Raw genomic sequence first — 25,672 nt, 5'->3', positions numbered from 1 at the left:
AGATGAAGAAATAAGCACAGAGAGGTAAAAATGACCTGCCAGGTGATAAAACAAGGATTTGAACACAAGCAGTTTGAACGCAAGCCACCCTGTCTTACACTCTTTAACAAAAGCCTAATTTTGCAGTATTTAATTTGCCAGAGAAGATGTCTATACTCTACCATCACCACTACCACCATTCCACACTTACCAATTAGATCTACACACATATAACCATATTCAGGTATAACCACGGGTGAGATCTAAACTTTTAGTTGTTTTGGTTCACTGCATCAGTTTATGTGTCTTGTAAGTGCTAAGAAACTTGAAGTACTTATTCTTTTTTTTTTTTTTTTTTTAAGATTTTATTTATTTATTTGACAGAGATAGAGACAGCCAGCGAGAGAGGGAACACAAGCAGGGGGAGTGGGAGAGGAAGAAGCAGGCTCATAGCGGAGGAGCCCGATGTGGGGCTCGATCCCACAACGCCGGGATCACGCCCTGAGCTGAAGGCAGACGCTTAACCGCTGTGCCACCCAGGCGCCCCTGAAGTACTTATTCTTGTTTCTTGTGACAAGCTAAATCGTATCACCAAATTTTTAACTTATATCCAGTAATTCCATCATCACTTAAAACCACCACTGTTAAGAGATTGTTCGGTTCCATTTTTCTCTCCCTCTTAGATTCCTCTTAATCAAAATAAAACCTTTTTTTTTCATCCCAGGATAGAGAGGTAAACTCAACAGCAAATTTTGTATGAATATTGTAAAAATCTAGGGAAGGCTATAATTGGCCCTTCTTCATTCTGGTCTCTAATGGAATCCGTCAACTATTTAGGGGGAGGATAATGAGAGATTTGGTTTGACAGGATACAAATTAGTCATTTGAGTGTGTGCATATACTTTCACTTTCCCCCAGTCCACCAAAGGGAATCTTCTTTTGATAATACAGCTCCCTCTTCCCTTACCCCTAGAAAAGTTGATCTTGCAAGGTTATTTCCTAGTTTTTGTGAGGAAGTGCTTGAGAATGAGTAGAAAGGGACTGGATGTGAAAAGCTGGAGGACATGATAAAGTGCTGGGAAGGGGAGGAAGAGGGAGAGATTATAAACTTACTGGGCTGGGAATGGAGTAAATGTTTAGTGGGAGGGGTTTTGATGAAGGAGACATTTTGGAGAGTGTGGTACGTGAAAAAAAATTGAAGGGAAGTAGCGAAAAGGGATATGAGAAGGGCTGCTTGTGATGATGAACTGAATCCTCTATAACGTAATTTGGAGACCTAAGTAGAGAATACAGTTCCTTTAATCTTGCTGGGAATGAGGAGTGACCCGATTTTGTGTTGAGTTGTGTTTCTTCCGTTCTTTAGAGGGAAAAGATGGGTAGTTAGCTTGGGTGGTGTTGAGCTTGAGGTTCGCGAAGAACCTCGGGGGTGTCCAAAAAAAAGTTGGAAATACAGAATTAGAATTCTTCAGAGAATAGTTGTGGTTACAGATAAAGAGTTGGGAGCTATAAGCAAGCAGATGTGCTTATGGCTAAGGCTGCACCAGGAAGGAACTTTCAGGACGCGTGAAGATAGGGGAGCTCGGAAAGAAGAGGTACCGAGAAGAGGCACTGAAAGGGTAGTCATGTGACAGGATAAGAACAAGGAGAAACTGGTCTCCAGGCAACTAAAGAAGGAGACTGTTTGAGTAGGAAGGGATGGACAAAATACCAAATACTGCAGAACACCAGTGTGCCGGAGCCGGCTCAGGCTGGCTCGTGAAAGTCAGCTGTTAAATTTTCAGGGTTTCTGGGAGCCCATTATTATCCACAGCCATTATTTAAGATACAACGGTGTATATTTGCAATTAAACAAGTTATGTTAAAAACACACACACACACACAAAGGTAATAAACACACCACCGGCCTCACTTCCTAATTATTTTAGGTTGTTGTGTTCATGTTGATTGTATCCGAAGGGTAGAAGTGCCTGTGCCCTTTGCCAGTGCTCCCGCTCCGCCCACCTCTGAGCTCAGTGACTTCACATCCGTAGCCTCAACCCAGTCCCGGTGGGGGTATTTACACCACAGAAATTGGCAAACGCTGCAAATCAGGGCATTTTTCCCTGTAAGGAGAACAACTTGTTAAGCATTTTACCAGCACAGCTTTGGATAAACAGAGTGAAAACTGAGAGACGTCTAAAGGAGTTAGCAAGAAGGAAACAACATCTAAATTTTGCCTTAGTGTCAGTAGAAAGGTGGGCAAAAACCACTGTAAAAGGGGTTGAGGAGTGAAATAATAGGAAGTGAAGAGACACGTTCAAGTAAGTTTGAGAACTATTGAGTTGAGGCAGATCGTTACTGTTGATTTTTGTTTTAAGTATAGGGCCCATGGAGCATATACAATGCTTGTGTACCTTCTTTATCTCCAAAAAAGGAATAACATGTGCAAATTTGCTTTATGGTGGAAACCTTTCTGTTGGAAAGCCTTAAGGAACTAGTTATCTACAGAATACATTTTGGGAAATGCTGCTGTGGTATTTAACAAATAAGATGATGTTGGTTGTAAGTTTGAGTGAGATAAATATTCCTGATATTAAAGTTTCTTACTTTTCTAAAGGAACAATGTCAAGAATGGCTATTGCGTTTTGTTGAGTATTTTTTTGCATTGCTTGAGATAGTCATCTGGTTTCTTTTACAACTGGACCTAGTGCTGCGACGCATTATTTAACAGATATTCTGAGGGTAAATCTTTGAGGTAAATCCAACCTGATTAGGGTGGTTTGTTCTTTTAGTATATGATCGAATTTGTTCGTTAGCATTTTATTTATAACTTTAAATCAATATTACTAATTCGGACTGGTATTTTTTTTTCTTTGTTTTTTGTTAGGTTTTAATAACAATATCATGCTACTTTTGAAAAATTAATTTGGTTGCTGTGTTTTTTTCTATTCATAGACAATTTTGTAACAAGAAAATTATCTCTTCCTTGAAAGTTAGAAAAAAATAATCTAGAAAATTATCTAGGCCCAGAGCTTTTTAGGAAAGTAATTCTTTGGTAAGCTTTCAGTGGCTTTCATTATTAATTATTTTTCTATTTCTTAAGTCAACTTTTGCCATTTATACCATTTCAGACAAATTAGTTTGAGTAAATTGCCCCTTGGCCTGCATTATTATCTACTTACATCTGAGAGACGACTTTTAGCAGAACCTAAAAATTTAGAGGAATAGGTATGAACAGCCCCTGTCTAATGTGGGTCCTGTTGAAATGTCAGGGGTTTGTCTGCTGTTGTCACACCCTAGTTCTCTGGCATATCAGGATGAGTAGGATTTATAATCTAATGAATATAAACCAGTCTGTATCTAACTGACCAGATGGAGAATGTGGAAGAACTATAATCCTTGGTGTACATTACCCCCAGAATGGATCTTGTTTGTTCTCTACTGTACTTAATGTTTGGAAACTACACCTTGTGTGTGGGATACAGTGCAATTCTGAATGGACACAGAGAGGCTATTACTGATCTTAGTTATAGAAAGGGTTTGGGGAAAGGTTATGGAATCCTGTCTGTCTCTGAAAGCTGGGGAGCCAGCCCAGTTTTCTGTTTGATCCAACTGTTGGGGCCACGAGCTAGGAATACATGGCAGTTTATCTTTACTTTCTTCTTGTCTACTTCTTAACACATATGTATTTCAAAGGGAAATTGGGACCAGCGTCAAGGAAAGCTAGTATGATTTACTCTTAATCTGGAGTCAGCATTCTTTAATTTTTCAGGTAGAGATTTTGTTCCAATTTTTCTTTATTAATATTCTTTCCTTTTCCCCCCCATATACTTAAGCCCTTTTTAGTTTAATTAAATGTAAAAAAAAAAAAGTCAAAGTGATAATCCATTATAGATAAAGTTGTTTCTCATGGGTTATACATGTTGTATACAATGGATAGTTCTGGTGTGGATACTCCTTTCATTTTTGACTAACGAATCAGAGAGCATTTATGTAAATTGCTCTGATACAAGTTAGTAATCAGTCAGAAAACAAAACATACAGTTCTAAAACGCTGACTAATCAGCTTTTTCTATAGAAGAATATGTCCCATTCTGAAAACAAATAATTACTTTATTATTAATGTTGAGTCTACGTTAAGAAGTTTTTGATTCCTGAAGAGAAGTACTAAAGAATGCTAGAGAAACAAAATTCATTAGCTATACTTTATTTTCTTTCATGTTAGAAATAACAAAATGGGAAAACATTTTATACTCATAATCCAAACTTTGATGTTATGTATCCGGTAATAGAATAGTTTTTGCCAGTTCCAAGTTTGCAAAGGTGTACAATTTGAAAAGAAAAAAAAATGGGAATTTTGTATAGGTTAGACTGTGCAGATCATTGGGTCTGGAAGTTCGGGCTATTAAGGCCCTGATGATAAGGGTTTTGGCACTAGATGCTGTTTTGTCTTTATGGAATGTACAGCTATTCTAGGATCCCTGAGCCCTTCGTAAGAGCCAAGGATATGAATCCTGAGACCTTTGGCACATTTACTTGAATACTTTGCTCTCTGGGTCTTCCTTTTAAAAATCTCCACATGGAATGTTCTACATCCACTGTCCCTAAATGATTGTGATACATGACTATACTTTTACTGTAGGCTTAATAGCCATGTGCCATCTAGAATGAGGTTCTGTATTTTAATAAATAGCATATTTGCTATGTACAACTTTTAGCAAATACGCATCTTTTGGGATTATTAATCCTTTCAAGATCTAGTTTTTCTCGTCTGTCCCGTAATATAGGTGTCATTATTAATTTGACATAAAAGATGGATGAGATAAAGGACCTTAACTCATGATCAGTGACAGAGTAGGAAAGTAGGTGAAGTAAATCTAATACATGTCTCTTTAAGAAGATTCTCCAGCCCTGCGTGATTTACAGTTGGTAGTCTGTTGGTTACTTCTAGAGACTATAAAAATAAGGGAAAACAAACATTCAGAATGAAATCTAACAGAAAATAAATTTATTTGTGCCTATACATTTTGGCAGCCTAGATTGTCTAAAAATTTTGAGCATGTGTATATCAAATGATTTGTGTGTTTGTTTTATTGTTCAGATTTGAAAGAAGCCAACTCTAAGCCACAGCATACAGGAAGGACATTTTCTCAAACACGAGTTGCCCTTTCACGGTAGGTAAATACAGAATTTATTTTACTAAATTGGTATTTGGAAGTATCTTTTAAAAAGAACATGCAAATTCTTCATGGTATTTTATCATAAAATTTCTTAGAGAGCTTTTATTTTGGCTATCAGAATACTTTCTGTTGTATAATTTACCAGTTGAAGAACACACTAATGTATTTGTCTAAGACAAAACAAAGATAGGAGAGTGACCTAGAAGTTGAAAAATAACTTAGATCCTTAGAATTAAGTCTCAAGTACATTATTTTAGGTTCCTATGATACATACAATTAAATTGAGATAAAAATAAAAATATCTTGGGTGGGGGATTGGGATAGGCTGGTGATGGGTATTAAGGAGGGCACGTATTGCATAGAGCACTGGGTGTTATACGCAAACAATGAATCATGGAACACTACATCAAAAACTAATGATGTATGGTATGGTGATTAACATAACATAATAAAAAATTTTTAAAATTTTAAAAATGAATAAAAATATCTTGCCTTGATCCTTGCTCACAAAGGAGAAATTAGTTTTAATATCCGATACTCATATATATATATTTTATTTGGGGAGTTAATGTCTGATACTACAGTTATGTAATTTATTGCTCACATTTTTCCAGCTCCCAATGGCCAAAGCTGAAATACTTTGAACGATAAAATAAATAACTACAGTATTGGATCATAGCTCTCAAAATAAAATATATATATACGTTATTCCACACTGATACAGAAAAACGACTACTGAATCAATAAATAAATGTGAAGTTAAATATGTGCAGTTTTTGTATATCAATTATACCTCAATAAAGCTGTTAAAAAAAAGAAAGACTGAGGAACTACTCCAGATTTGGAGAAAAATAAGAAGACATGGCAACTAAGTGCAATGTGGGATCCTGGATTGGATCCCGGAACTGAAAAAGGACATCAGTGGAAAAACTGATGAAGTCCAAAGAAAGTACTTTATAGTATTGTGCCAATGTTAATTTATTAGTTTTGATCACTGTACTGTGGTTGTAATATGTCAACAGCAAGAGAAGCTCCATGAAGGTTACATGGGAGCTTTCTGTCTTTGCAACTTTTCTGTAAGCGTCAAATTATTTCGAAATAAAAAGTTCTTTTAAAGTCCCACTGGAGTCCCTAAATAATCATTCTCATTAGATTTTCATGATTGATAGGGCGAGTTTCTGTTTGTTTGCACCTCTTAGAACAGAGAGAAGCAGGGGCACTCTTTTCATCAAGGATACCCCTTGAGCTGTGTCTCTTAATCCTAGCCACACTGCAGTCCCTACGTCCACAAGTGTGATCTGCACTTAATAGTTCAGCCAGTTACTTCCAGCCCCTAGAACACCTGTGAGTGGGAAAACCCCACGAGGCGCTGCCTCCTCGGGAACCATCTCTTAGCAGTTTTTAGTTGGTGATGATCAGGGTCCGATTTGAATTTTCAAACCCAAACTGTGAGAGTGTTTGGATCTCGTTAATAATCTCTTGGCCCACCGATCTTCATTACCCAAAGCACCATCTGAACTGAGAATTAGGAGTGTTATAGTTGAGTGGTAAAGATGATGGAAGATCGTACTGTTTTTAGGTAAAATGTCTGGGAGTTCGGTGAATACAAGTAGTACTAAGGGAACTTTGATTCTTAAGGACAATCGATAGCAGCATTAAGTTTGCTTAGAAAATCAGTGTAACTTTAGAAAAACCTAAAGCCACTTCATTTTTTTTTCTTCATACATTTTTATTTATTTATTTATTTATTTTTCTTAAAGGAATTATTTTTTTAATAATAATAATTTTTTATTATGTTAGTCACCATACAGTACATCCCTGGTTTCTGATGTAAAGTTCCATGATTCATTAGTTGCGTATAACACCCAGTGCACCATGCAATACGTGCCCTCCTTACTACCCATCAGCCTATCCCAGTTCCCCACCCCCTTCCCCTTTGAAGCCCTCAGTTTGTTTCTCAGAGTCCATAGCCTAAAGCCATTTCAAATCGGAAGACCATCCTTTTGGAAGACAAAGTAAGGGGCGGGTATATACTTTGACATCTGAACATGAGTGTTTGGTCTGAATCCAAGCATTTGGGCATAACAATGAAATGCTAAGTATTAGGAATTCCTCTCTGAATTTTTTTTTTATTTTTTGCTGTTAACTCCGTATTTTACACAATTCAGGTGAAACAAGAAAAAAACAGAAGTTTGTACCTAGAGCACTCAAATTCCTAGAGACAGCAGGCACCATAGGGGCTGCCAGGGGCTGGGAGGAGGGACGAATAGGGAGCTAGTGTTTCATGGGGACAGGGTTTTAGTTTGGGAAGATGAAAAAGTTTTGGAGATGGTGGATGGTGGTGATGGTTGAACAATGGGTGAATGTACTCTGTGCCACTGAACTGTGCATTTAAAAATGGTTAGCATGGTAAATTTTTTTATGTTGTATGTATTTTACCACAATTTTTCTGACAAGCAAAAAAGAAATAGTGGAAGTTTCCACCAGTTAGCATTCCACTTCTTTGCCAGGGTGCCCAGTTGTGAGGAGAATCTCTGCTCGAGAGCCTTTATCCTGAGGAATTTTTTATTTTATTATTAACCTAGAGATGATTCCCTGGGCATCATTTACCAACCGGCGGTTTAAATGGCTCCTCTGTCATCAATTGTGCGTGTAAAAAGAAGCCTGGTACATAGGACACGGTAGAGCTGGGTCGTGGCGAGAGTTGCTTGTGGGGTTAATTTATAACTAAGACAAATGAATCTATAAAAAGAAGAAAAGCCCCATAAGAAATATGTTAACTGATGGTAAGGGAGAAAAAAGGACTCAGATAAAAGATATCTGAACTTGTTTGGTCCCAATGATTTTATGGCTGAGGAATTCAATTATAGGTGTACTGGGTGGAGCAAATCACAATTCTGTAAATTACTAATAGGACACAACGATCCTTATCATTTTCTGAGTGTGCTCACATGCAAAGTTCAGTCCTGCCCTCTGTAAATAAACTCTCCGCCGAGCTATACTGCTGCGTGTGAATGCAGGGCTTCAGGATTGGAACCTAGATAATGTTGACTTGTAAAACCTAAAAGGCAGGTGAGTGGTACATTTAGAAATAGAGTAGGAACAAGGACAAATTACTTTTGCTTTTTGAATTCTGATTATCGGGTTTGTTTCACTTTGCATTAAATTCTTTTAAGATGTTTTTATGGCTGAAAAGCTGAAAATATTTTTTATATGAAAAGATCACTTTTAATCACACGTGCTGTTCTTTTCTGATTTCTGCATAGTTTCTTCCAGTTCTTGTCAATGTGTTCACATTTTGTACTTACTACTAGTTACGGTGTATGTAGCATTTTTGCTTCTTTTACTGTTAGATCATAGAAATCTTCCTTTGTTTCTACCTGGCTTCCAGATTTGTTGTAGTGGCAACAGAATAATGCATCTTGATACCACATAATTTACTAAGCCAGTTTTGAGGTGGTTTCAAGTTTTTTATTATTAAACAATTGCTAGTTTATTCTCATATCATTACATATAGGAATATCTTTGTGCGCATATTTCACTTTTTAAAAAATAATTTTGTTCAGCTGCGTTGCTGGAAGAGGAGTTTCTTTGTTAAAGAGTTGGAGTAACTGCGTTAGTCTTGCGTTATTAGTATTAGAGACATTTCAGATTACTCTGGAGGTCCGTTACCAGCAATATGAGCAGAAACGTTATTTCCTCTGAAGCATACATTTAAGTGATTTCTGTTCATTTAAATGTATTATCATTTAGCAGTGGCTTTGTGTGTGTGATGGTGGAATGAGGGTGGAGAGTGAAAGAGCTTCACCAAGTTTAGGTATCAGAATAATATGGGGTTTTTGGTATTTGTTTTGTTCTGTTCTGTTCTTGGCTAGGAAAAAACCTACATAATTGCAAGGAGTTGCAGATGATTTCCTGAGGTTATGCCAAATTTAAATAAAATGTAAAGACTGTGCTCAGGGTCCCTGATGGCCTTCAAGTCCACGTGTTGCTAGTTAGAAAGGAATGACTGCTTTTGAAAATGCAGGTTTAACAAAATAGGACTTCCAGAGAGGTGGATACAAATCAGTTGTTTAAAAAAAATTTATCTAAATCAAGTATTCTAAATTTGTGGTTTGAATATTTGAGGGGAATAGTCATGTTAGAATGAAGATATACGGAAAATGTTAAGGTACAAAATTATGTGGTTAAAATATATTAAAATGAACAGGAAAAAGATTAGGGGTGATTGTCTTTTCTTTTCATTCTAAACCTTCATTTGAGGGTTAAGTATTATAGTTAATGACATGAAGTAGAGATTATAGGTTTTAACTGTAAAACAGTTTACTCTATTTTTTATATCAAATAAACAAGGTGATAAAAATACAGATCATTTAAAGAAAAAAATTATCTATAATCTTAATACTCTTATTCAAACTATTCTACAGGTTGCCTTCCAGTTCTTAATAAACATACACACATATTTTTATGTCTATGTAGTATTTAGTAAATACATTGCTATCCCTTGACCCTCAATGTCTATGCAATTAAAGGATTGTATTAAATGATTTCTAAATTCTCTTTCCTTTCAAAACAATGTTTTAATACCTAGCTTTGCCTGAACTATGTAATATTTTGTGAAAAAAATGTATATCAATCACAGTGGGTACTATCTTTACTTAAAAATGTTAATCACAGCTGTAAAATGTTGAGCGTCCTAAAAATTAAGCCTGAAAGAAAAACTGTGATGTAGAGACTCTGAATTAACAATTAAACTGCAGAATATATGGTGAAGTTTGGATTATTTGAGATTCTTGAGTAATAAGTGAAGCCGTGTTCTCAAGTAATTTTAATAAAACCTACTGCACGAATATGTCTGATAAGAGAGAATACAAAAATTACTTTTGACAGTTACTTAATTCTCATTTATATCCTGCACTCTCGTTCTTAGAAGAGAAAATATTTTTAATCTTCTCACAATTTAATTTTAGTATTTCCATCAACTAACACCATGTAAAATTATTGATTTTGGCACTTAGGAAAAAATGTACATGTCTTCATCATCTCCCCTTCCACAATTCTCTTTGCCTTAAAAAAAAAAAAAAAATAACAGTAAGGAGCTCTAGAGTCCTAACTATAGCATGCTTGATTATCTGGATACTTTCAGCAACTCATATGTTACAAATACTGTGCCTAAATCCTACCACAGTATCATGTACGAGGTCAATAACTGGAAGCCACTATTATTCCACAAAACATAAAGTGAAGCAACTCTGTTATTCAGTTTTTTTTTCTTTATGCTGATGAACTCCTTGTCCTTCAATTCAGTCCTGTGATCTGAAATCATTTAAATTATTAAAAGTTTGGTATTTTTAACCTTTTATACTCTCGGTAGACAGGACATAGGAAATTTAGTGACGTAAACATCTTTAATAATCTTTAAAAGTCATAAGACTTGGTAGCTGGGACAAAAAACAATTAAGTATAAATTTCAGGGAAATACCATAATGGCATGACTTTTGTTTTCTTTTGTTAGCAAGCCACATGGCTTTCCTCTCAAACTCAAGGAATACGTAGTACAGGCTCCTTTTATGATTTTGGTTTCATCTGCATCACAGAAATATATGTTTTCCTAAGTTTACTCACTATAATTTGTGATTGCTATTTTTCTTATCTGCGAAGGAAGTACAACAGCTCCCACTGGGGAAATACAATGTTAAGTCAATCCTAAAATAAGAAATCTAAGGGAAAGGTCACATCCTAATAACTTGTGCAAATCTAAATTCCCATGGAGCTTTAAAATTATTTTGTAGGAGTAGAGTATTAACAATGTGTTGTTGAACTTCTTCCAGATAGTGTCGTAAAATTGAGAGCACTTTTGTGTCCAGAAGTGACCACTGACGTATAAATATAATTGACCAGAACTGATTTTTTTTTTTAGCAATCTATTTTGAGTATCCAGAGAAATCTAGCATGACTACCAAACCATGAAACATTGTTTTGTTGCTTTCACTGGAAATATAAGGTGTATCATTGAGTAAGTATTATAATAATTACATACAAACGATGAAGATGATTCTTCCTACTACTATAGAGATGTTTAATACTCAACTTTTTACCAACACTGACCTCCAGTTGTACTTTAGAAGAACCCCAACTATGTCATTCCAGAGAATATCACTGTTTTGGGAGTCAGGACACCTAGGTTGTAATCTTTCCTCTTCTGTTAATTGACAATTTCTTAAAAACTTGGGACCTCAATTTCCTTATCTGTTAAGTGGGAGATGTTTATTGTGAGGATCAAGTAAGATCAAATATATAAGGGGCTTAGAAAATTCTTACAGCATTATATGTCTTTAAGGGATGACTATAATTGTTGCCTTAAATTTTTATCTTCTCCAAATGAAATCAAAATAAAGGACAAGTAACTTATTCCATCCCACTCAAGCTAAGAGTCACCAGGACACTCTAATCAGTGCTCCACTCACTGAGAAAATCCAGGTCATTTTTTTAAAGAGTAAGATTTGAGTGCAAGCCACTCCCTTATACTGTGATACTACACAAGAATTATATTTTGCCCCCAGAATGACTGTTTCCTAGCACATACTAATTTTTTTTTGAGGATGTGTTGTTGGTGCACATCTTTATTCCTTAATCTGTACTTTCTTATTACCAGTTAAAGTGGAACAGAATGCGGTTTTTGCCTTTTGACCTGCTGTTATTTCTTTCCTTAATGGTGATGATGTGTTTTCAGTAATTTAAGGATTTATAGGAACATACCTGGTTGTCCTACCTGCTGGGGCCCATTAAGTAGCAGGAGCTATTTGTTGAAATTATTGAGATATTTCTGCATTTAGTTATTTCAGTTTCAGGCCCCACAATAATATATTGCCACTTAATAAGAAATAACAAAATAATTTGTCTAAATGCTTATCTGTATGAAAGGGGCTTAAAGAATTTCTGTAACTATTCAGTATGTTTTAAAAATATCTTTGTTCAAGAAAAACATTAAGCCCCTTCATTGTATTAGTTTTTTAAATTTTATTTTAAGCACCCATATGAAAAAGGTAACACATAACAGATCTGTACTCTACCACATTTTACCAGAAAAAGTGCTTACTAGAAGCAATCACACTTCTAAAAATGCAGTGCCTCTGTGTCTGACAAAGTAGATTAACTTCCTTTAAGTTCACATCCTTTTAAAGAACAACTGACCCGGGATGGGTTGGTGGCTGGAGTGTGTTAGAGTGACTTGACTTTCAACCTTAAGTGAAACATGAAAGTTGTAAAAAAAAATGCTGCCAGGTTGGTTCTCATTACACGGACTAACTATTTTTATCCGTCAGACTTTGGAAAAGAAGTAGTAGCAACAGCAAGTAAGTATCTAAGAAGAATACATTTTTTGTACGGTTCTGCTCCCCATTGCCAAATGTGGTGGTGGTGGGGAATCTTTCTGTATATGAATCTACTGATTGCTGCTACTATAATTTTGTTTTCCCAACCTTTTTATTTCCATTGATGTTGATTTAGTTCAGCTTTTCCTAATTCCTTACCTGAGTAATAGCAAGTTATCTGTCTGACTCAACAGTCAACTGTTTGCATTTCATCCTCCCAAGTTGACAGTTATCTTTCTAAAATGTTGTTTGTTTACATTTCACCCTCCTTTCAGGGAGTATTAGAAACCTTGTGGTCATCTCAGCCTACCCCTTCAGCCTATCCCGTCCATTTGCTACCACAAATATTATGGTTCAGCCACCCCAGACTGCACAGTGTTCCCCTCACAGCATTCAGTTCATGACGGGAATATACAGTTATTGTATCATACTATAACCGATTTTATAGTTAGGTTTAGGAGTGAGCTTCTTGGGAGCAGAGACCATCTTCTGGCTATCCCTAGTGCTTAACACAATTCTTAACAAATATTATGCAAGTAATGTAATTGAAATTAAATGATTCGGATATACTTTTATTTCTACTAATTAGACATAGTATTATTAGCAGTCTTGCCTAAATATTATTTTAAAATTTACCAACTAGAGATGCAAAGCATGTACAAAATTGAATTTTTTTTTTTAAAGATTTTTATTTATTTGAGAGAGAGAGAGGCAGCAAGAGAGGGAACACAAGCAGGGGGAGTGGGAGAGGAAGAAGCAGGCTCCCAGCGGAGCAGGGACCCCGATGCGTGGCTCGATCCCAGAACGCCAGGATCATGACCTGAGCCGAAGGCAGACGCTTAATGACTGAGCCACCCAGGCGCCCCCAAAATTGAATTATTTTAAAAGAATTTCCATGACCTATATATGTATTTATGATTTTGTATATTTAGCATTTACATAGGCTTTTTCTTTTTGCACGTGTTGTAAATGAATCCATAAAAGTGCCTAAGGACCTCATGAACTACTTTTTACCTGTGTAATTCAGGAATGAAAAATGTTCAGTTCACAAACTAGTTATGGCCTTTCAGTGTTCTGCTGCATCTGAAACAGGGCTTCCAAGTCAGGTAAAGGGCTAGGACAGTTATTTGTCTCGAGATTTTTTTTTTTTATATATCTGTTTATATGTATTACTTATTTTTTAAAAGATTTTATTTATCCATTTGAATGAGTGAGAGTGAGTGAGCACTCAAGTGGGGGGTGGGGGAACAGCAGCAGAGGGAGAAGCAGACTCCCTCTGAGGAGGGAGCCCCACATGGGGCTCCATCCTAGGACCCCAGGATCACGACCTGAGCGGAAGACACACACTTAACTGACTGAGCTACCCAGGTGCCCTCATATGTATTATTTTTTTTTTAAGATTTTATTCATTTATTTGACAGAGATAGAGACAGCCAGCAAAGAGGGAACACAAGCAGGGGGAGTGGGAGAGGAAGAAGCAGGCTCATAGCGGAAGAGCCTGACGTGGGGCTCGATCCCACAACGCCAGGATCACGCCCTGAGCCGAAGGCAGACGCTTAAATGACTGAGCCACCCAGGCGCCCCTTTATGTATTATTTTTAAAGCAAGTTATTTAATGAACTACTTTTATATATGCAGTGCTCTTCTAGACGAAACAGAGATGAGATAGTCCTTGCTCACAGTCTTGTTCCAAAGATAGTACTTACACATACAACCTGAAAGAATTAAATAACAGAGCCGGGCAATGTGTGATGGAGGAAAAGCATGCAGTAACAATCTGTGGAAGAACACACAGGTGCAGAGCTGGAATAGTGAGTAGTTGTTTCCTAAGATGCTTGCACTTGAAAGTAAGGCTATGGACACATGAGAAGGAAGAAGCCAGAAATTGTAAATATGAGGAGCATCATGGGGTAGGAAGGCCAAGATATTGACGGGCATGCTTATTGGAGAACCAGCGGGAAGTGCACATACGGGGGAAAGGGCTAGGTTTGGCAGCGTACAAACGTTGCACTGAGAAACCTGGATCTTGTCTAGGAGGCATTGGGACTTGAAGATTTGGAAATAGGGAGGAGGTAAGATAGAAGCCCTCTGTGGAAGAGACAAGCAAAAGAGATATTTTGATAACTTATAAGATTTGGTGACTAAATAAGAAATGAGGAAGATGAAAGATAAAAGGGTCAAAGATGAACTTTTGGCTGATATACAGAGAGATGAGATATTAAATAGAGAAGAGGGACTCCTCTGCGGGAAGAAAGATACACTAGCTTTTAGATTTGTTGAATTTGAAGTGAAGGTGGGATATCTAAGAAGTATTCCAGAGAGATGTGAAGAGAGGGGATGAGCCTCATTTCAAACGGTGGAACTAGCCTGTTGATTTGGGTGTCATGGGCACAGACTGAAGCTGAGGGCCGCAGAACAGACACACAGGTGAAGTTTGAAAGAAGAAGAGGAGGGAGTGGTGTCATTGATGGCAAATGAAGAGAGTTCTAGGAAAAGAAAACGAAAGAAAAGGAAAACAACACTTAGTATCTTTTATGTACCTGGTATTGTGGTTATAACTTAACATATATAATCTTATTTAGTCCTCACAATTACCCTATAAAGTAGGAATTAGGATTATCCCTATTTTACAGGTGAATAAAGTGAAGTTTAGCAGGGTTCTTGCTGAGAGCCTCGTACTGCCAGTACAAAGTGGAATCTAGATTGAAATAGAGGTTTCTGACTCCCAAGCTCACATACTTTTTTACTGAAATAAAATGTAAAAGGGCAGTGAAATGTCAAGAAGAATGAAGAATGAAGAAAGGAATAATGCCATTAACAGTTAAAAGGAGGAGACGGTCATTGAAGATTAGGGTTTAAGTCCAGCAGTAGGAAGGGGTATTACAGTGAGCTGTGAGGGTAACAGGTGGTGTGTGAATGAAGGGAGTGATTTTAGACCACTGAGAATTTTGGCAGCAAGTAGGACAGTCCTGGAGCAGCTGAGTCAAGTAAAGTCGAGAAGAGAGCACATCAGTGGAGAAGGTGGAAATAGTACAGGGGTGAGGCCTCAGGATAGCCATTAAAGAGAAACAGACCCTGTGAGAAAAGACTGCCTCCACTAAGTTTGGAAGAAAGGAGAATGAGCTTAAATGTGACCACTCTCCTGGTAGGTAAAGAAGAAAGGTGGTCACGTAAGCATAGGTTTATCAAAGCACTAGCTATAACGGTATTTCCGAAGTTTTATCTTCCTTGGAAGAAAAGCTCTTTAAAATAAAGACATGGCAGCCAAGCAACCTTAATCAAGTCTCTTTCGCTCTTCTAGCCTCATATGTTAGACAAATTAGGTTAAGTTAGACCAATTGATCTTTAAAGACCCTTCCAATACTTAATTTTCCATACATACAGAATGGGACAGCCTTGATCTATTCACAGATAGGGCGATCATATAGCTTCATATATCAGAGGAATTTGCAGGAATAACTAAAATAAAACAAAGGAAACTTTTAGAATATAAGGTCCACAAGTCAAAATTTCTGAATGTATCCTTCCTCCCCCCTTATTAAAAATTATTAAAATGTCTGAGGGTGTTGCTGACTGTAAACTCTTGAAGGCAAGGACTGTCATCCTGCTCTCTGATGTGTCCTTAGCATAGAGCATGAGGCCTGCTACACAGTAACAACTCAATGAATACTTAGTAAATGAATGAAAGCTGAATTACAAAATAGAAGGTCACCAGTAGAGGCTTCCTGCTCTTCCCATGTTGTTTCTCTGCTTTAATTGTTCTTATCAGTCTCCCCCATGACAATTCAGAAACATATTATGTTAAGACAGTTATGTACCTGCCTTGTTTTTGTCTCATTTTAATTGTTTTTTGTTTGGTTATGAGTTTGATTTCGTGTTAAAAAGGAACTATACTTGGGGGGGATTGACTGACAGTGAATGGAAGTCTCAGGATTTTTCAAAATTATCTTGTGTAGTAACTTAAAAATGAATTAGTATCCTAGTTTCCCATCTTTTGTTAACTTAAATTTTACCAAGAACATTTCTTTACTGAAGAAGGAATTGTGTTTTATGTTATGAAGGAAAAGCAACTTAGAAAAAACCCAGAAATCTATTTCTGAAAAATTTAGTGGTGCCGGTGTAAGAAAGAAAGAAAAAAAAAGCCACAAGAAGTCATCCCAAATTTAGTAACGCTTTCCATCTGAAACACGTGATTTCAGTTGTCCCAAGGCTTGCTAAAGGTTATAAAATGTCACCGTAATACGTTACTTCCTTATGAGTTCTTACTACCTCCCCACCGTAGATGGAATTGTAAAAAGCCTGAAGTATGACAATGTAGTTGATCACACTTTTAGTTAGAAGTATTTTGCCAAAAGAAGCTAAGAACTAGAGGAAATGGATTTAAATTTACAGCAGTTCAGTGAAACAGCGTATACTTTTTCCAGATCTCTAGAACAGCAAGCCAATTTGTAACTTTAATGCCTGGTATGGTGGAAAAGTTACAGCTGTAACAAAATCAACAGAGACATCCCTGGCTAGTGTTCTTAAGTGAGAAAATCGACTCTAGGAATATGTTCCCAAATACATGTTTTTTATATATTTTATACTACCTTCTAGAATATTCTCATTTTTACTTAGTGCTATTTTGGGAGTCACTGATTCTTCTCATCTTTCTGATAAAGAATTAGAGCCCGAGTTGACATTTCACTGTTCGTCAACTTCACCTTCAGTGATCTGGTGATCTGAAGAGGTCTTTCCATCCCTTTCATTACTGAGCTTCAAGTTTGTCATTGGTCCTTCCTTATCCTGAGTTGGAGATTTACAGTATTGGTTTACATGGGTTACATAAAAATGAAGACTTCAATAAATGACTTTTCGATTCTTGGATAGAAACTGAAATGTTGGGCAAGACGACCAAGTATCCAAAAACTGAATGTTCAGCTGAAGCTGTATGGTTAGTTATCCTGGGTTTTTGGTCAAGATAGTAGCATAGCTTGTGGAATCAGCCATCTGTGAGACTATGAACTTGAAGGGAAAGGATAATTGATTTTTTAAATTTCTTCCTTACATATTTGTTCAGGGGATGGCTGGGTGGCTCAGTCAGTTAAGTGTTTGCCTTTGGCTCCGGTCATGGTCTTGGGGTCCTGGGATCGAACCCTCTCCCTCTGCCCCTCTGCCCTATTTCTGCTCTCTCTCTCTCTCTCACTCTATCTCAAATAAGTAAATAAAATCTTTTTTTAAAAAAGTTTGCTCAATTTTAAGTATTTATTTTTTTCAAAATACACAGTATTATTTTAAGAATATCCAGTTTACTATGACACACATATAAGTTATATCAAAAAGGTTATCTTGTAATTTAAAATACAAGAGGCAGAGTGAAAAATATTGAGTGGTAAAAAAAAAAAAAAGAAAAGAAAAAAGAAGGAAACTGGATGTTTTACCCCAATTTGCTTCTTCCTCTTTGGAGTGCTGTGGATTTTATTTTAGCTGTTCTGTCTCCCCGACCATGGGCAGTGTCACCACGTCTGTTAGAGTCTCCTGTACTTCGAGAGTTAGAGCCGTCTATAAATCAGTAGTCTGAGTGGAATCTTGGCAGATGAGGTCTCAGTCAGGAAACAGGCATTTTGTTTATATTTAGATAATTTGAGAGTCTGGCCTCTGGGTATTCTGTAAGAAGTCCAGAGAAGAGAAGCCTGAAGAACAGAATATTTATTATAAATAGATGTTACCTTTCTCACTCAGGGGTTTAATTCCAAGCAGCTTGAGTGAAATGAAGGATGTTATCTCTTTTGACTTACTTGGCAAGATTTTTCAAAGAGAGCGAAGCGTCCAAATCAAAAGAGCATGAAGACCGTAGCAGAGAACGCAGGGACGACAGCTGGCATGAAGGCCTTGTTGGCACTGTTGAGAAAGGCCTCCACCTCAGCATCTGAAGAGGTAGCAAGGGTGAGCATTTTGTTTTATAGCACGCTGGATACATTTGGGAAAGACCTTTGAAACATAGGCATGTCACAAAAGCGGTGCTAAACTACCAGGGCGTTTCAACGAAGAAGAGCACGTCTATTAGAATCACTTGTCAAGTTGTAAAACAAAGCAAACGAATTGAACGAACAAAATTAATTCTTTAGTCTCTGAATGGCACTGGAGTTCTGTTTTCCCTTGCAAAGCATGTGTTCTATAAGGTGAAAATTGGAAGAAATAGCATTAGGTTCTGCTCTCGGAACATACTGTGCACGACGATTGTGATGTAACTTTTCTCTCCTGGATTCTGAAATTCATTTCACCACTTATTGTCTCTACTAGAAGGGGATACAAAGGATAATAAGAGATCAGTATATTTAGACTTGCAGGTCAGCTGTTCTTCAGTTACCCTTGAGGCCTCTAACATTCATCACTAAGGATGGTTAGTAATTAACTTGAGCCATACAATTAGAATTTGTGCTGCTTGATAGGTGTAAACCAGTTATGGGGACCTCCATAATTCCAAATATGAGTAGGTGATTAGTCATACACTTACCACTGCTAATTCTTTTTTTTTTTTTTTTAAGATTTTATTTATTTATTTGAGAAAGAGTGCACACGAGCGGGCACAAGCAAGGGGAGTGGCACAGGAAGAGGGAGAAGTAGGCTCCCCACTAAGCAGGGAGCCCGATGCGGGGCTCCATCCCAGGACCCTGGGATCATGACCTGAGCTGAAGGCAGCCACTCAACCGACTGAGCCACCCAGGCACCCCAGTACTGCTAATTCTTGAGATCCTTGATTGTAGAACAAGTTTTTCTACTAAAACAATGTTTTGTTTATTTTATATCTCTATTAGGTCATTAATGGTTTAGTTGTCTGACCAGTAAATAACAAGCTCTTCTCTCACTGTTTTTTATTGTGGTAGAATATATTTAACATAAAACTTTCCATTTTAACCATTTTCTTTTCCATTTATATTTCCTTTTATTTTATTTTTCAAATTTTTTATTTGAAAATAGTTGATGCATATAATGTTTCATTAGTTTCTGGTGTATAACATAGCAATTCAACATCTCTGTATGTTATGCTACGTTTCGCACAAGTGTAGCTGCCATCTGTCACCATGCAATGCTATTATGATGTCATTGACTATATTCCCTATGCTGTACCTTTTATTTCCATGACTGGAAGCTTGTATCTCCCACTCCTCCTCTTTACCCTATTTGCCACACCCCTGCTTCCCTCTGTTCTCTGTGTTTATAGGTTTCATTCTATTTTTGTTTTTTATTATTTGTTTTGCTTTTTAGATTTCACATGAGTGAAATCATATGGTATTTGTCTTTTTTTTTTTTAAAGATTTTATTTATTTATTTGACACAGAGACAGACAGCCAGCGAGAGAGGGAACACAGGCAGGGGGAGTGGGAGAGGAAGAAGCAGGCTCCTAGTGGAGGAGCCTGATGTGGGGCTCGATCCCAGGACTCTGGGATCCCTCCCTGAGCCGAAGGCAGACACTTAACGACTGAGCCACCCAGGCGCCCCAGTATTTGTCTTTCTTAGTCTGACTTACTTCACTTAACATAATTATTACTAGGTCCATCCATGTTGTCACAAATAGCAAGATCTAATCCTTTTTTATGGCCTCATAGTATTCCAGTGTGTGTGTGTGTGTGTGTGTGTGTGTGTGTGTGTGTGTGCATGCGTGTATTGCATATTTTATCTGTTCATTTAGTTGCTCCCGTATCTTGGCTATCATAATTAGTGCTGCAATAAATATAGAGGCGCATATGTCTTTTTGAACTCGTGTTCATTCTCTTTGAGTAAATACTGAGTAGTGGGATTATTGAGTCATATGGTATTTTTAAAAAAATTTTTGAGTAACCTCCATACGGTTTTCCGCAGTGGCTATACCAGTTTACATTCCCACCAACAATGCACAAGGGTTCCTTCTTCTCCACATCCTCAACACTACCTGTTATTTCTTATGTTTTTTTTATTTTAGCCATTCTGACAGGTGTAAGGTGATCTCACTGTGGTTTTGATTTGCATTTCCCTGATCATTATGATGTTGAGCATCTTGTCATGTGTCTGTTGGCCCCATTTCAACCATTTTAAGTGTACAGTTCAGTGACATTAATTGCATTCACAACGTTGTGCAAACATCTGCCCTGTCTGTATTCAAAACTCATCATCATCATCCCAAACAGAAACTCTGCACCCATTAAACAGTAAGTCCCCACCACCAGCCCAGGGATATTTCTGTCCTATTTTTTGTCTCTATGAATTTGCCTATTCCAGTTATTTCATGTAAGTGGGATCATACAATATTTGTCTTTGGTGTATTATTAATTTCACTTAGCATGACATTTTCAAAGTTCATCCATGTTGTAGCATGTATCAGAACTCCCATTTCTTCTTTGGCAGAATAATATTCCATTGTACATATAGACCACAATTTGCTTATCCATTCATTTGTTGCTGAACACTTGGGTTGATTCCACCTTTTGACTTGTATGAATAATGCTGCAATGAACCTTCAGGTGTTCAAGTATCTGTTTGAGTCCCTGTTTTCAGTTCTTTTAAGTAGATACCTAGGAGTAGAATTGCTGGCTCATATGATAATTCTGTGTTTAACTTTTTGAGGAACTGCCAAACTGTTTTCCGTAGCTACTGCACTATTTTACGTTCCCACCAGCAATGCGAGGGTCCCAATTTTCATATTCTCCTGAACTCTTGTTGTTTTCCATATTTTTGATTAGAGCCATTCTTGTAGGTTAGACTGTTATCTCATTGTGGTTTCGATTTGCATTTCCCTAATGACTAATGCTGTTGAGTATCTGTGCATGTGCTCATTGGACATTCACATGTCCTTTGGTCAAATGTCTATTCATGTCCTTTGCCTTTTTTTTAAACTGGGCTGTTTGCCTTTTGCCTTCTTATTGTTTTCTCACTTCTTATGTTCTCATATACTTCTCTATATAATCAAATGATAGAAAGCATTTCTCTGGACTCAAATTATACTATCAGTCATTCATTGCCATATACATTGACTTAAGGTCAAATACTTTTCATCCTGTTACTAAATCAGTACCTAAGAATCTCTCTTCAAATGATAGATTTTTTTTTTTCTGAATGCCTTATTACTGTGAATTTCCTTCTGTTCTTTCCCAAATCTCAGTTTAATGAGCCCATGTGCAGGGGTGGAGGGGAAGCCCATGTGGGGGGTATGAATCATTATGAAGTACTCTAGAAAATAAACATCCATTTTCATTTTCTTAGAATGATGAAATTTTAGACCAGGAGGAGGCCATCTCTGTCTCAAACTGGGATCCACATATTCTTGGGGATCTACAAATATATTCTTGGGATCTGAGAGTTTTAGAATTTAAAAATATTACATTTTTATATTAATGACCTTTATAAAAGGTCATTATAAAGCCCAGATTTCACAATTCAAGGACATTTAATGGTGTCTTGTATCGCTTTTCTCACCTGGGGGTAGCAGGACCTCTGGGGAATCTGAGGACACAACCTTGGCAGGTGTCTAAGATTTTTTTCTTCCTTTAAAAGGGACCCATACATTAGTGAAGCTTAAGAAACTCTGATCAAAACCAACGCCTTCCCTTTAAAAAGAAGGCCTAGAGAAGTTAAATGACTCGCCAGAATAACACGGCAAGTTAATAAAACCAACCAGCACTAAAACCCAAGTCTTCAAAGCCTTCCTTCAGTGTTCTTTGTGCCACGGTGGGGATACTGCCGGGATCCTGTCATCACTGAGTTTAAAATGTAGTAGAGAAGCAGATGAACAAGTAATAACTAAAATGACAAGTGTGCAAAGGAGAAGAATGATAATAGGTGTTGTGTCAAGTGATAGTAGGGTAGTTTAACCTAGTCTGAGGGTTCAGACAAGAGATTTTTATGCTGACAATTGAAGCGAGAGCAGGAGTTAGCTGAAGTGAGCTTTGAGAAGAGCAGCGTTACAGAGGAAATAACTTGTGGGGGGGGGGTCTGAGGTGGGAAAAGGAGTGAAAAGAGGCTTCCAAGATAAATAGGGACCAGATTATTCCAGTATAGGTTTTTTTTTTTCTATTTTTAATTCCTTTTTTTTTTTTTTTTAAGATTGTATTTATTTATTTGACAGAGAGAGAGAGAACGTAAGCAGGGGGAGCAGCAGAGGGAGAGGGAGAAACAGGGTCCCTGCTGAGCAGGGAGCCTGATGCAGGGCCTGATTCCAGAACTCTGGGATCATGACCTGAGCCGAAGGCAGATGCTTCACTGACTGAGCCACCCAGGCATGCCTCCAGTATAGATTTAAGACAGTTAGGAGTCAATACAGAGTTTCAGTAAGGAAGTGACGTAATCTGAGTTGCATCTTTAAAAGGGCACTCTAGCTGCGGTACATAATTGATTAGAGAAGAGATAAGGGCCGATAAAGATACGGGGAGACCACTTAGGAATCTACAGGAAAGATAGGGTTGAAAGAGAGGACTTAGGGTTGAAAGAGAGGACTGAGAGAAGTAGCTAAATATATTTAATAGTAGAATCAAAAGGGTGTGGTGATTGATTGAATGTGGGTATTGTAGCAGTCAGTTATGACTTCCTTTTTGGGGGGCATGATCAGTTGGGAGACCGTTGGAGCTTTTTATTAAAGATAGGGCTCACTGAAGGAGACAAGTTGGGGGGAATAGATGATGAATGCAGTTTTGGACCATTTGCAGTTGGGTTGCCTAGGAGCTATTTCAGTGGGTGGCTCAAATAGTTGTCCAAATACAGAGCTGTGGCACAGAAGAGGCAGCCAGAGCAGAGATACAGATCTGGTTTCAATTTATCCATGATATTGGAAACGTTCTATAGTGGGATTGCTTAGGGAAGAGCATATGGAATTAGAAGAGTGAAAGAGCCTAAGACAAAGCCTTGAGGAAGGAGCAACCCTGATGGTAGGGTAATTGGTATCTCAGGAGCCAGGAAGGAGACAGAGCAGTGGAAGAGAGGCCCGCATCCGGGGGCCTGCTCTCTGATGGAAAAGTCAAATGATTGGTTCCATAAATGTCTGCCTACCTTACATCCAGAGACAGTTTTATGCTACTGATTGTCAAATTAAACATGTTTCCAGTCCTTTTGCCAAAATCTAGTCACGTGAAATGTTGATAAACTGGGATGTACAATGTATACGTTGTTCTTGGTGAATTGAATTTCTGGTTAACTCAGCCAACTAAAAAACCCTTTTCATTTCTGGTCGTATAAAATCTTTCTGAAACACAATAAGCCATTTTTCCATCTTGATAGATATTGTGAGGTGAAATAGAATTTAAATTCAATTTAGATAACTGAATTGATGATTTGAGAACTTTTAATGTCTTAGTTTCATTTTGAATAGCAAATGACATTTTTCTGAAGATACAGAAAATATTGAAGATTATCTCAGGAAATGCTCTGGAAGCTACTTTAAAAAACAAATCACTTTTTAACTGCTTTTTTTTTCCCCCTTAGCATTTATCCATTTTTTCTAAAGGTATAGGAACAACTTTCAGTACATTAAGGGTATTTAATAGTGAATAAAAGTTACATTACAATTGTTTTTATTTAATATCTGGCTTTTTCTATAATTCTAACTCAGTAAAACCAGCTATATCAGTATATTCCTCAGCACAGTTAATTTCATCAAAATGTATATTCTTTGATCGCTTACCTCATATATAATGCAGCCCTTTCGAATTATCTACTGACATGACAAATACATATATGTGTGCAGTAAAGAGCCATCTGAAAAGTTACATCTAAATTAGGTTTGAGTAAATTAAGTCATGAGGCAGGTGCCCAGGGGATATTCCCAATGCTAGCAATACCAAAGTGAATTGTTTAATAAAGTAAAATACCCTTTAAAATGGGGTCTGGGGAGAAGAAAACTAGCATTTGTACTTAACTCTGTGCCAAACACTCCTAAGTGCTTTACATACCTGATTTCTGAGTCTGGAAGTGGTTCAATAGCTTGCCCAAAGTTACAGCCTGGGCGTGGGGTGGCACTGGGATTCTAGCTTAAGTTTGTCTAATTTTAAAACTAGTATTCTTTCCATTTACACCTCTGCTCCTCACTGGAAGTCAGGAGACCTACATTCTAGCTACTATTCTGTTCTTCCTAACACCTCTAACCTTGGCTAAGCACAGTCATTTTTTTGCATTCGCTACCCCCCAGGCACACTTTCACCCCTTACCCCTGTCTAGAATGCTCCATACTTCCCATCCATGTGTTTATTCATCCAGTTGTTAATCAGTTCATCAGTCAGCCAGACAGTGATCTTTAATCATGCAGTGATATTGAGGTTCTGTGACACAGACATGGAAGTGACATAGAAACATGGTCTTTGTCTCGAAGGAGGTCACTCTCTTCTGGTATATACCTTGCTCATATATAAGCCCTCGTGGAAATCCCATTTCTTCCATGGAGACTTTTCTATGATCCATCCCATTTTGACATGCTCTTCAGGATTCCCTGTGAAACTTAGTCATTTTTCAATTATTTGGCAATTAACCAGGTGGTACCTTGTGACATCTCTTCTATCATTGGCTAGAATCTATTCAAATCATGAATCGTTATTACTTAACTTTTCACCTCTTTGCAACTTGTTTTGTCAAGATACAAATTTCTTAAGGGTAGGCTTACCCTTCTCTGTATTTCCCACACTAGCTTGTAAATAGCAAAGTTTTGTGACTGGATTCATTCAGCAGATGTTTGTTAATTTGTGTTAAATATTTACGTTCAGAGTGTACTTTCTGGTCAAATGATCTTGGCCGTCACTTAGCTTCCCTGAGCCTCAGTATTCAATAAAATGGAAATAATTCCTACCTCTTGAGACAAAATAAATAATATATGTAAAAGTGCTTTGTATACTTCAAAATTTTAGACTATGCTAGTGTTACCGATCGTTTTATATTTTGTGGTGTAAGTAGCCCTATCCTGAATTCTTCCAACAGATACTTTGTGTCTCAACATTTACTTCTCCTGTTCACTTGACCTATTTTTATCTCCATTATCCTACTGTATAGCTAGTTTAACTTATCTGCTCTAAGTTTATTTCTAGTTCTTTCCTTTATTTTGCATATTCCCAAGTCTTAGTCTCATTTATGCTTATGGACATGAATAGTATGAACTGTTACCAGAATAGCCTAATCTGATGGATCACAAGGCCCATCCAATTAATGGACCCATCACACTACAAAACT

At 37.3% G+C, this 25,672-nt stretch overlaps 1 protein-coding gene across 2 annotated transcripts in view; it reads left to right on the top strand.

Moving 5' to 3' along the window:
• The window catches only part of PPARG (peroxisome proliferator activated receptor gamma), a 129,426-nt gene that overhangs the window by 17,119 nt on the left and 86,635 nt on the right, over positions 1-25,672 (top strand). For both annotated transcript variants that reach the window (XM_045812298.2, XM_045812299.2), the window contains exon 2: positions 5,060-5,132. The gene's annotated coding sequence lies outside the window, so the exon portion shown is untranslated. The remainder of the gene's footprint in view (positions 1-5,059; positions 5,133-25,672) is intronic.

Source organism: Ursus americanus, chromosome 14 (genome assembly GCF_024610735.1).
Source record: "Ursus americanus isolate L20-20 chromosome 14, mUrsAme1.1.p, whole genome shotgun sequence".
Taxonomy (NCBI): Eukaryota; Metazoa; Chordata; class Mammalia; order Carnivora; family Ursidae; genus Ursus; species Ursus americanus.
This window is presented reverse-complemented; position numbering and strand designations above follow the sequence as displayed.